Source organism: Charadrius vociferus, unplaced genomic scaffold (genome assembly GCF_000708025.1).
Source record: "Charadrius vociferus isolate BGI_N301 unplaced genomic scaffold, ASM70802v2 scaffold758, whole genome shotgun sequence".
In the NCBI taxonomy this organism is placed as follows: Eukaryota; Metazoa; Chordata; class Aves; order Charadriiformes; family Charadriidae; genus Charadrius; species Charadrius vociferus.
In genome coordinates this window covers 1,724,114-1,731,942 of record NW_009649934.1, presented here as the reverse complement: position 1 = coordinate 1,731,942, position 7,829 = coordinate 1,724,114, and positions in this window count along the sequence as shown.

The window sequence follows — 7,829 nt, the reverse complement described above, 5'->3', positions numbered from 1 at the left end:
GGATGAGGAACCAGAGCTGAGAGCATTGTGGGGAGGATTTTGTTTCAGAACTTTTTTGAGGTCATTTGAAGGAAGGGTCTGCTTTGAAATATGACATTTTGTTATGATAAAGTACTCAGTAATAAATATAACCCTCACCAGTAGTAGGATGTTTTTGAATTAACTGCTTTTAGCACTTTATTTTTTTATGCATCATCCATCTAATTTAAAAAAATCAGCCTGGTTACACCAGTATTTTTCTCAATGTGATTGCATCAATGTTCCTTCTGCTCTTATGAGTAAGAGATTTGGTAAATCCAACTTGCGGATGATATCTAATTGCTGACGAAGCACTACGGATGTGTTCTAAATTGCTCACTGAAGTTGCATGGTTTCCTTGGGGCTTAAACTGTGCACGTAATGTCCACAGATTTTTCTGTGAGATGAATGTAAACATTAGACTTTAAATGCTGGAAAACATCATACATTTGGGGAGCATTTCAGCTTTCTTCTGAAGGAAACGACTTGGTGGAGTACTCTCACCTTCTCCCTCTGTGTGTTTTTTAGTTTTTTTGTTATGTTTTGGTTTGTTTTTTAATTTACTGAATATATGTAAGCTTGTGTCCCCACACCCTGGGTGGGGCAGGTCCTTGGGAAGAGTCATAAGGCAAATGTAGTAGAAAGGCTAAAAATTCTCAAAATACAACTGAGAAACTACCAGCCACGGGTCTGAGCAGTGCTGGTTTCCTTGCGTCTGCTCTGGTTTTCTCTAGAAGCCTTTTTTTCCCGTTTTAAGTCAAATAATTAGTCTGTTAACCTTTTGTCACAGACATAGCACTTGGCTTGCGGTGTCTGACAGCCTAAGAGGTTAAGTAATTAAATCGCGTAAAGAAGTAAAAGAGAATAATGAACTCCAAACTCACTAGTCTGCCTAGTTGGGCTCTCCAATGGCTAAAATGAAGTCATTTAAGTTGATTCCTGGTTTTACTCGATTTTTATCGGGCGCTCAGAGCGGGTGATACGAGAAGCAGTCCCACGCTGCTTCACACAGGTTGTTATTTTCCAAGGTGGTGGATTTATTTCGGGTATGATTTGGTTGTGCAGAGAGGTGGTTTGAGGGGGGAGCGCTGGCCCAGCCGACTCCGACAAGATACCACGTGCGGCCAGATTGGTTAATAACCAGGCTTGTTCTTGGGTGCCTGCCAAAACCTGGCCCTAAATATTGTAATCGCATGCTAATTACGAATGCTAATCTCCAGATGTACTTAACGTATTACCAGGTGAAGCACTGACCTTGTAGCTGCCGGATGGTGCTGGGTGCGATGTGACTGTTTTCAGTAAAATCACTGTAATGTGGTGGAGCTGTGAGTTTGTGTCCAGGCAAAGAGAAGCGGTATTTGTGGGTTTTGCGTGAAATGTGTTAAAGTAACCCATGCAGTGCAGTTGTAAGTGCCTTTGAGGTTGCATTTTGATCATGGCAAACTCATCTCTCATTTGAGGCGCTGGTGAACTTGGCTCTTGGCGTCTGCAATGTTTCAGGATCTGAAACGATGCACCAGAATTAGTCCTGAAGTCTTTCAGTGTCTAGCTGGCATGGTAGGTCCTGAACGCAAACGATGAGTCTCCTAATTGCAACTGAGTTTTATCCACGTGATGGATAAAAGCGATGTTTTGTAATGTTTTATTAATAAAAGGGGAGGGATTTGTCATGAGTGCCCTTGTAGAAATAATGAGCGTGTTACAGCTTTACATTTGTGTGTGTCGGTATAATTTCATCGCGACTGGTTACATAGATATCTGAAATGACTGTGTGGCATGAGTTTCCAGATGATTTGGTACATTACTATCTTGTTTACAGGCCATGTGCAAGTAGGAAAGGGTAAATGAGAATGGGGTTTAAGTGCTTATTTCCCTTTTTCACTCTAAAGTTGACCGCCTAACTCGTTCCCGTATAATTATTTTTCCGAATGTGAATTTTCTTTTTCTTTCTGTGTAGTGTCAAGTCTTCGTCAGTGTCGCGATCTGGCAGCTGGCCACACACGTGTTGTGCCTTGCCAGCGGGGATTGCTGGGTTGGCGGGAGAGCTGCGCCATGCAGGCTCCCCACCAGCTGCGCACTCCTAAACTGGAGGTACAACCGCCGCCGTCCGCGGTGGGATTGGTACGTGGCTCTTTGGCGATACCTAGAAGTGACTTCGGCGCGCTATTTCTGCCTTGCTCGGAAAAGCCGCTTGTGGTGTTGCGTCTTTTGAAGTGGGTTCACTGGTGAATGGTTTCCCCGCCTGCAGACAGAGATGTATTTTGTTGGTTGGGTTGGTTTGCGCTGAAACTGCAGAGGCTTGATGGGATCCTGTGTGTGTTTTAGGGGCATAAACGGGGAGATCTCCTTAAGCAGCAAGAAATCCTCGTGACTGGATTGTATACAGTTTGCCAGTGGGTAGTTTAAATCAAATGATGCAAGGGACAAAATATTTGTGATTTATTTATAGTTAAAAGCCTCCATGTGACACTATGCAGCCCTTTTGACATAAACTAATCAAGGAGCACAACAAACGAGTTGTTTTGATGTATCTGAAACTGCTTCTGACAATTATCACTGCCACAATAATATCTGGATTTAAGACTGGCTTTGTCTTCTTTTTAAGTTTTCTTTTATGATCCCTGGAAATCTAAGTGATGTTGTCGGTTAATACAAGCAACATTCATTGTTCATGGGAACCCTATGGATATTCTTAAGCATGGAACTGCAATGTTTACCTTCTGCATTAAGGAGGGCAAAAATACAAGAGCTTTGTAGTTTTTCTATTACCAGTGTGAAACCGGTTTCCCCAAAACAATGGGGAGATTTCAGGGGTTCGTGACCTCTTGCAATTAAAAAATTTCAGATGGCTTGTGAGAGGCGGGCTGATGGGGCGAAGGAGGAGGGGAAGAAAACGGCAAGGCAGCCTTTGCCACGGAGGAAACAAGCACTCCTGTTACAGCTGAAGTCACTACCCATTTTTTGTAGAAGATTGATCTAGCTGCTTTCTTTAATTATTTTTTTTATTATTATTATGCTGAGAATCACTTTGTTTGGGGATTAGAATACAGGAGCTTAAAATTTGAGCAGTTCTGAAAGAGATGTTGTCATGGTTAAACCACAACAGATGTCTCCCATGGATTTAGGTCTTGGGGTTGCAGTTGCTTTTTCTGCCCCAAGTTGGGTCTGTTTCAAGGACTTGGGCTCATCCAGTGTCAATGTCATGTCTGATGGGACTGGTTGAAGCACTTTTTGTAGTGGGAGCGCCGGCAAGGCAGCTCTTCTCTCTTGGTAGCTGGTTTTCACTAAAATACAGGAGGCCAATGTTTCTGAGACCTCTGTCCTATGTCAAATCGGGGTGAAATCAGTCAGTGATTTCAGATGTCCTTGGTGGTGAGGGGGAGACCTGAGGAGGACACAGACCAACACACCGTGCGGTGGCTGGAGCCACCAAGCCTGGACAGCTGGTGTTTCACTGGAGGTGGCGAGTGTGAGGGCTGGTGTGCTTATTTGCTTTTGATTCGTTTGTTTGTTTGTTTGTTTTTCATCTTTACATCCTGTATATGTTTTGCTTTCAATTGATATTTCAATTTAAGTGTTTGAAAGTGTATTTATCGGTTCTGGTGCCAAAGGCTCTCACATATGCTCTGTGTGATGGAGTATGGCCTTCTGTACACCTGAATAATTTTTTATAACTTAGTTTTTCTAGGGAGACTTGTGCTGAAACAAAGTTATTTTAAGGAATATAAAGAGAATTTGGGGGGTATTATTTTTTTAAAAAATAAAAGGTTTCTTTGCTAATATGATGCTGGTGAATCTAACTTGGTAAATGTTTCCCCTTGCAAGAGCTTTTATTTGTAGTGTTTCTGTTGTTTAGCCTGTCTGCACTCCATAAATTAGATTATTTTGGCTGTTGTAATTTTATTATCCTTATTAAGCTTCCTCATCTACATATTGATCCTGTTATTCTCAGGAAGCTGATAAGCCATCTAGCTGTACTTGCAAAATACGCAGAAAATGAGAAATCTGCCCTGGAGGCTATGAAGACAGAGATTTGCCAGTGATTTGGATCTCCGTATGTCTGGCCTGTATTGTTTTTTCCCCTTCAGTGCTAGGTTTTAGACTACATGACACATTGCAGTTTGTCAAATTAAGATTAATTTTGCTTTTGTTATAAATTCAATCATCGATGGCTTCTGAGAAGCTTTGCTCTAGTTTGCTTGTATTTTTATTTGTATGAATACGCTCCTTTTTCGTAACGCTTAAGAGTATTTCCAGAGGCAGCTGGCGTCACATATGCGGTGAGGTTTTTTCCCTCCTCGTGTCAGTGTCAGTTTTCCGTGCTGGCTTTCCAGAGGGATTTATTCTTTACTTTCAGAAAGCTGCTTTCCCGTCTCTGTCACGTACAGGACACGCCATGAAACCAAGTATAACTGTAGGTGTGTGTAGAGGACTGCAGGTCCAATCACTGCCCCATTAACTCGTTTGCTCTTGCTTCCGTTGCCATGGGCTTTTTCCTTAATGACCTACTTATCCCATACGGTAATATATGCTGCTGTACTGTACTCTGTTGAACCTTTAACTCCTGTCCCCCCATTTGCTCTGCTCTATCTCTCGGCCAAGCCTAGTCCTTCTTATGACGTGAAGCTGTAGAACCTCCCCCTCAGCCCCTCCTGTGCTCAGTCCGTTTTTGGGTGCTTCTGTCTGTTTATTTATGTCACTGAGACGTTTGAAGGCTGCTGTTTTGTTCTTGTTCTCCGTGACCTCTCTGCTTATTCTAACAAACTGTTGTTTTTTCTTTCATGATCCTCTTTCCCCCTTCCCCATCCAGCGTTTCCTCCTCCTCCTACAATTTGACCTTGCCTTGCTCTTCTCTCCCTGTGCCCTATTTCAGGCGTTCACATGGCTTCAGCTCCTATTATGTGCTGGTGACTCACAGATGCACTCTACACCCCTGACGGTTTGTCACCCGGTCCGGCGGCTGCCTTCCTCCTCACATTTTTCTCTTTGAATTCTCCATCAGTAGTTGTTCAATATGTCAAGCCCCAAACCCCTGATGGCGCTTCCTACATTCTTGTTATCTCTTGTCTTTTAAATGGTGCCACCTGATAAGTGGCTTCCACCCAAAGCCTGCACGATTTTTTAAATTCATTTATTTTACTTCATGCATTTGGATGACACGCAAATGCTGCGTATGCTTTATTGTCAATCCATTTCTCCTTTTCTAGCTCATCAGATGACTTACCTAATGCATGTAATAAGGTTTTATAAATGTTTTACTTTAAAATGGCTGTCCTGAGAAAATCTACTTCTGAAGTCAGTTGATAGAGTTTGGTTTTAAAGATAGCGTTAAGTATTTTAGTTCCACTCTGAGAAGGCAGCTGCCCTTGTTTTGCTGGTTTTTACATTTAGTGGCCCAGATCTAGCTGTTAGAAACAAGTGGGATTCACGGCATCCTCGCTGAATGAAAGGACAAAGGATACGTATACGTGATAAATGTTAAAATACAATATAAAACTAGCTGTAAGCAAGCATAGTTCATCAACCTTTTAGCCTGGAGAAGGGTTGTCCTTTATTTGAAATTGCTAATCCTTTCCTTGTGCTCCTGTACTCTACTCTTACTCGCAACAGCAAACCGAAACTCAGAATTGGGAAGGTTTTTCTAATACACTTATGTGACTGGAAAGGAACAGAGAGTTTTAAGGTGATAGAGACGCTTTCAGACTGCTCGGTAGAGATTGCTTTTATGCAGGTTCAAGAGGCACAAACATCCTAGTGGGTGTATGTTTTGCTTTCCTGTGAAATATTACAAATTTATCAAGCCTTGGATTTCCTGGGTTGTGTCACGGGTTCCAGGTAGCTAATGCAGCGATGGGTGAGTGGAATCGCCGCTGTATCGCACTTCCAAGGAAGAGGAGAGCAGGGTACACCCACCCGCCGTCCAGAGGTTGTGCAAGTCTCTACGTGCTGTTGCTGTAGTAACAACATCGGATACGACCAGAGCAATGTGTAGGAACGACAGTCCTCGGTAGACTTTACCGCCTTGGAAACTCAGTATTTTCAGTTAACCTCAAGACCTGTGAATGTAAATAGGCAATTTGTGCAAATGCCATGGATTTTAATGTCCTCTTTCTGCACTTCTTAGAAGCACACGCCCCCTCATGTGAATAGTTTGAAGCCCCTGGTATACAGTAAGCTACAAAGGGGTTTTTAACACTGGGGTGCGCTCAGAAAACGTGAATAGTGGATGTCATCTTTCCTTTATGTTGTGTCATAAGAGGACGATTTAAAATGTTGCTTAATGTTGTGACGATGGAAATAGTCTTAAGCAACACCTGGAAGCACCACTTGAGGATCTGTCCTGTTTTTCAAGGAAATTATTTCAGCGTTCTCTGAGGTGAAGGCAGGAGGTGGCTGCTTGGACTGGAGGTGTAAAGAATTAGTGATTTATCCTTCAGATTTAAAGAACACAGTTAATGCAGACCAGCCTATGCCTCATGTTAGACTTAATACAAGAACTTCCTTGCATGAGGACAATGGCATCTCATTGATAGCGTTTATCTCCAGACGTTAGGTTTCTCCCACATTTAAAACAGAGCGATTATTTCTTCTGAAATGTGATAAACATCTAAACTAACATGTTTATATATTTAGAAGTAACGAAAGTACTCTGAATGGCCATGCTTTCAAGAATGGTTCACATAAAGTTAATAAGAGTGTCAGTGTAGCAAGGTGTAATTATTTCTTTTTTTTTTTTAGTTGATAATACTGTCTGTGTGAATCTCAGTTTCTGCTCAGGGATTCTCATGCAATCTGCGTGTTGGTGAGGTGACGATCTGCTGATAACTATCTCCCTAAGTAATCCCAGATTGTCCGATAGGTTTTATATGCATACATTGCGTGGGTTCTGTAGAAAGCTATCCAAGACTTTATTGGTGCAATCCTTACAATAAACCTCTTGTATAGCTTGTGTTTGTTTCCTGATCATTAGGTCGTCATGGTTTTGAAAACATATAACTGTGCTGGAATCAAGCCACACATAAACACTGCTGTAAGGGAGACATCATTGTTTTGCATGCTTGATGAATAACTATCGTGATGTTTCGGCAGACGATGAAGAAAATACGATGAATGCAAATTAGTGTGGGAATTAGCCCTCTCTCCAGCCAAAGTGTGGTGGGAGGCTCCGGAGTGCCTCAACCTTGTCAGATCTTCCCCTGTATCAGATGTGTTGATGATTGTCGGAATAGATGGGAACTTGTTTTCTCCCTGATTTACTTTGTACCAACATCTTCTGTTTGGATGAGTTATTTTCCTTATCTATGCTAAGGAATATTATTTTGTTTCAGCTTAAGGAATCTCTCTAGTATCTGTATTTATACATCTTTGTCTTTGTGGGATCTTGGATGTTGTTTAAATCTATTCCCCAATTAGCACTGAAGAGATTTCTTGTTCTTAGTAGTAGCTTGTTCTTATATAAAACATGATTATGTATGTTTTGTTTTTTTTTTTCTGAATCCCTTTGATAGATTGATCTGTAGCCAGGAAGTCTAGTAGTAAAATGAACACTTATAAAATAACTTCTAAAGGTGTGTACTGCTGAGGGCAGATTCTTTTTTAGTTCTTCCAAATCCTTAATGACTTTGCTTGTCTTTGAGGTAGCAGTGTACTTCAAGACAACTAGAACTTTTTCCCTTTAGGCAGTGATAGGAAATAGGAGATGGAGTGGATGGTGCCAGTAATAAACTCATTTGTTGCTCAGAAGGAATGGAGTAAGTGCTAGGGCCATGTATCACATAGTCCTCGTGATTTCAGTCGGTTTGGAAGCAAGT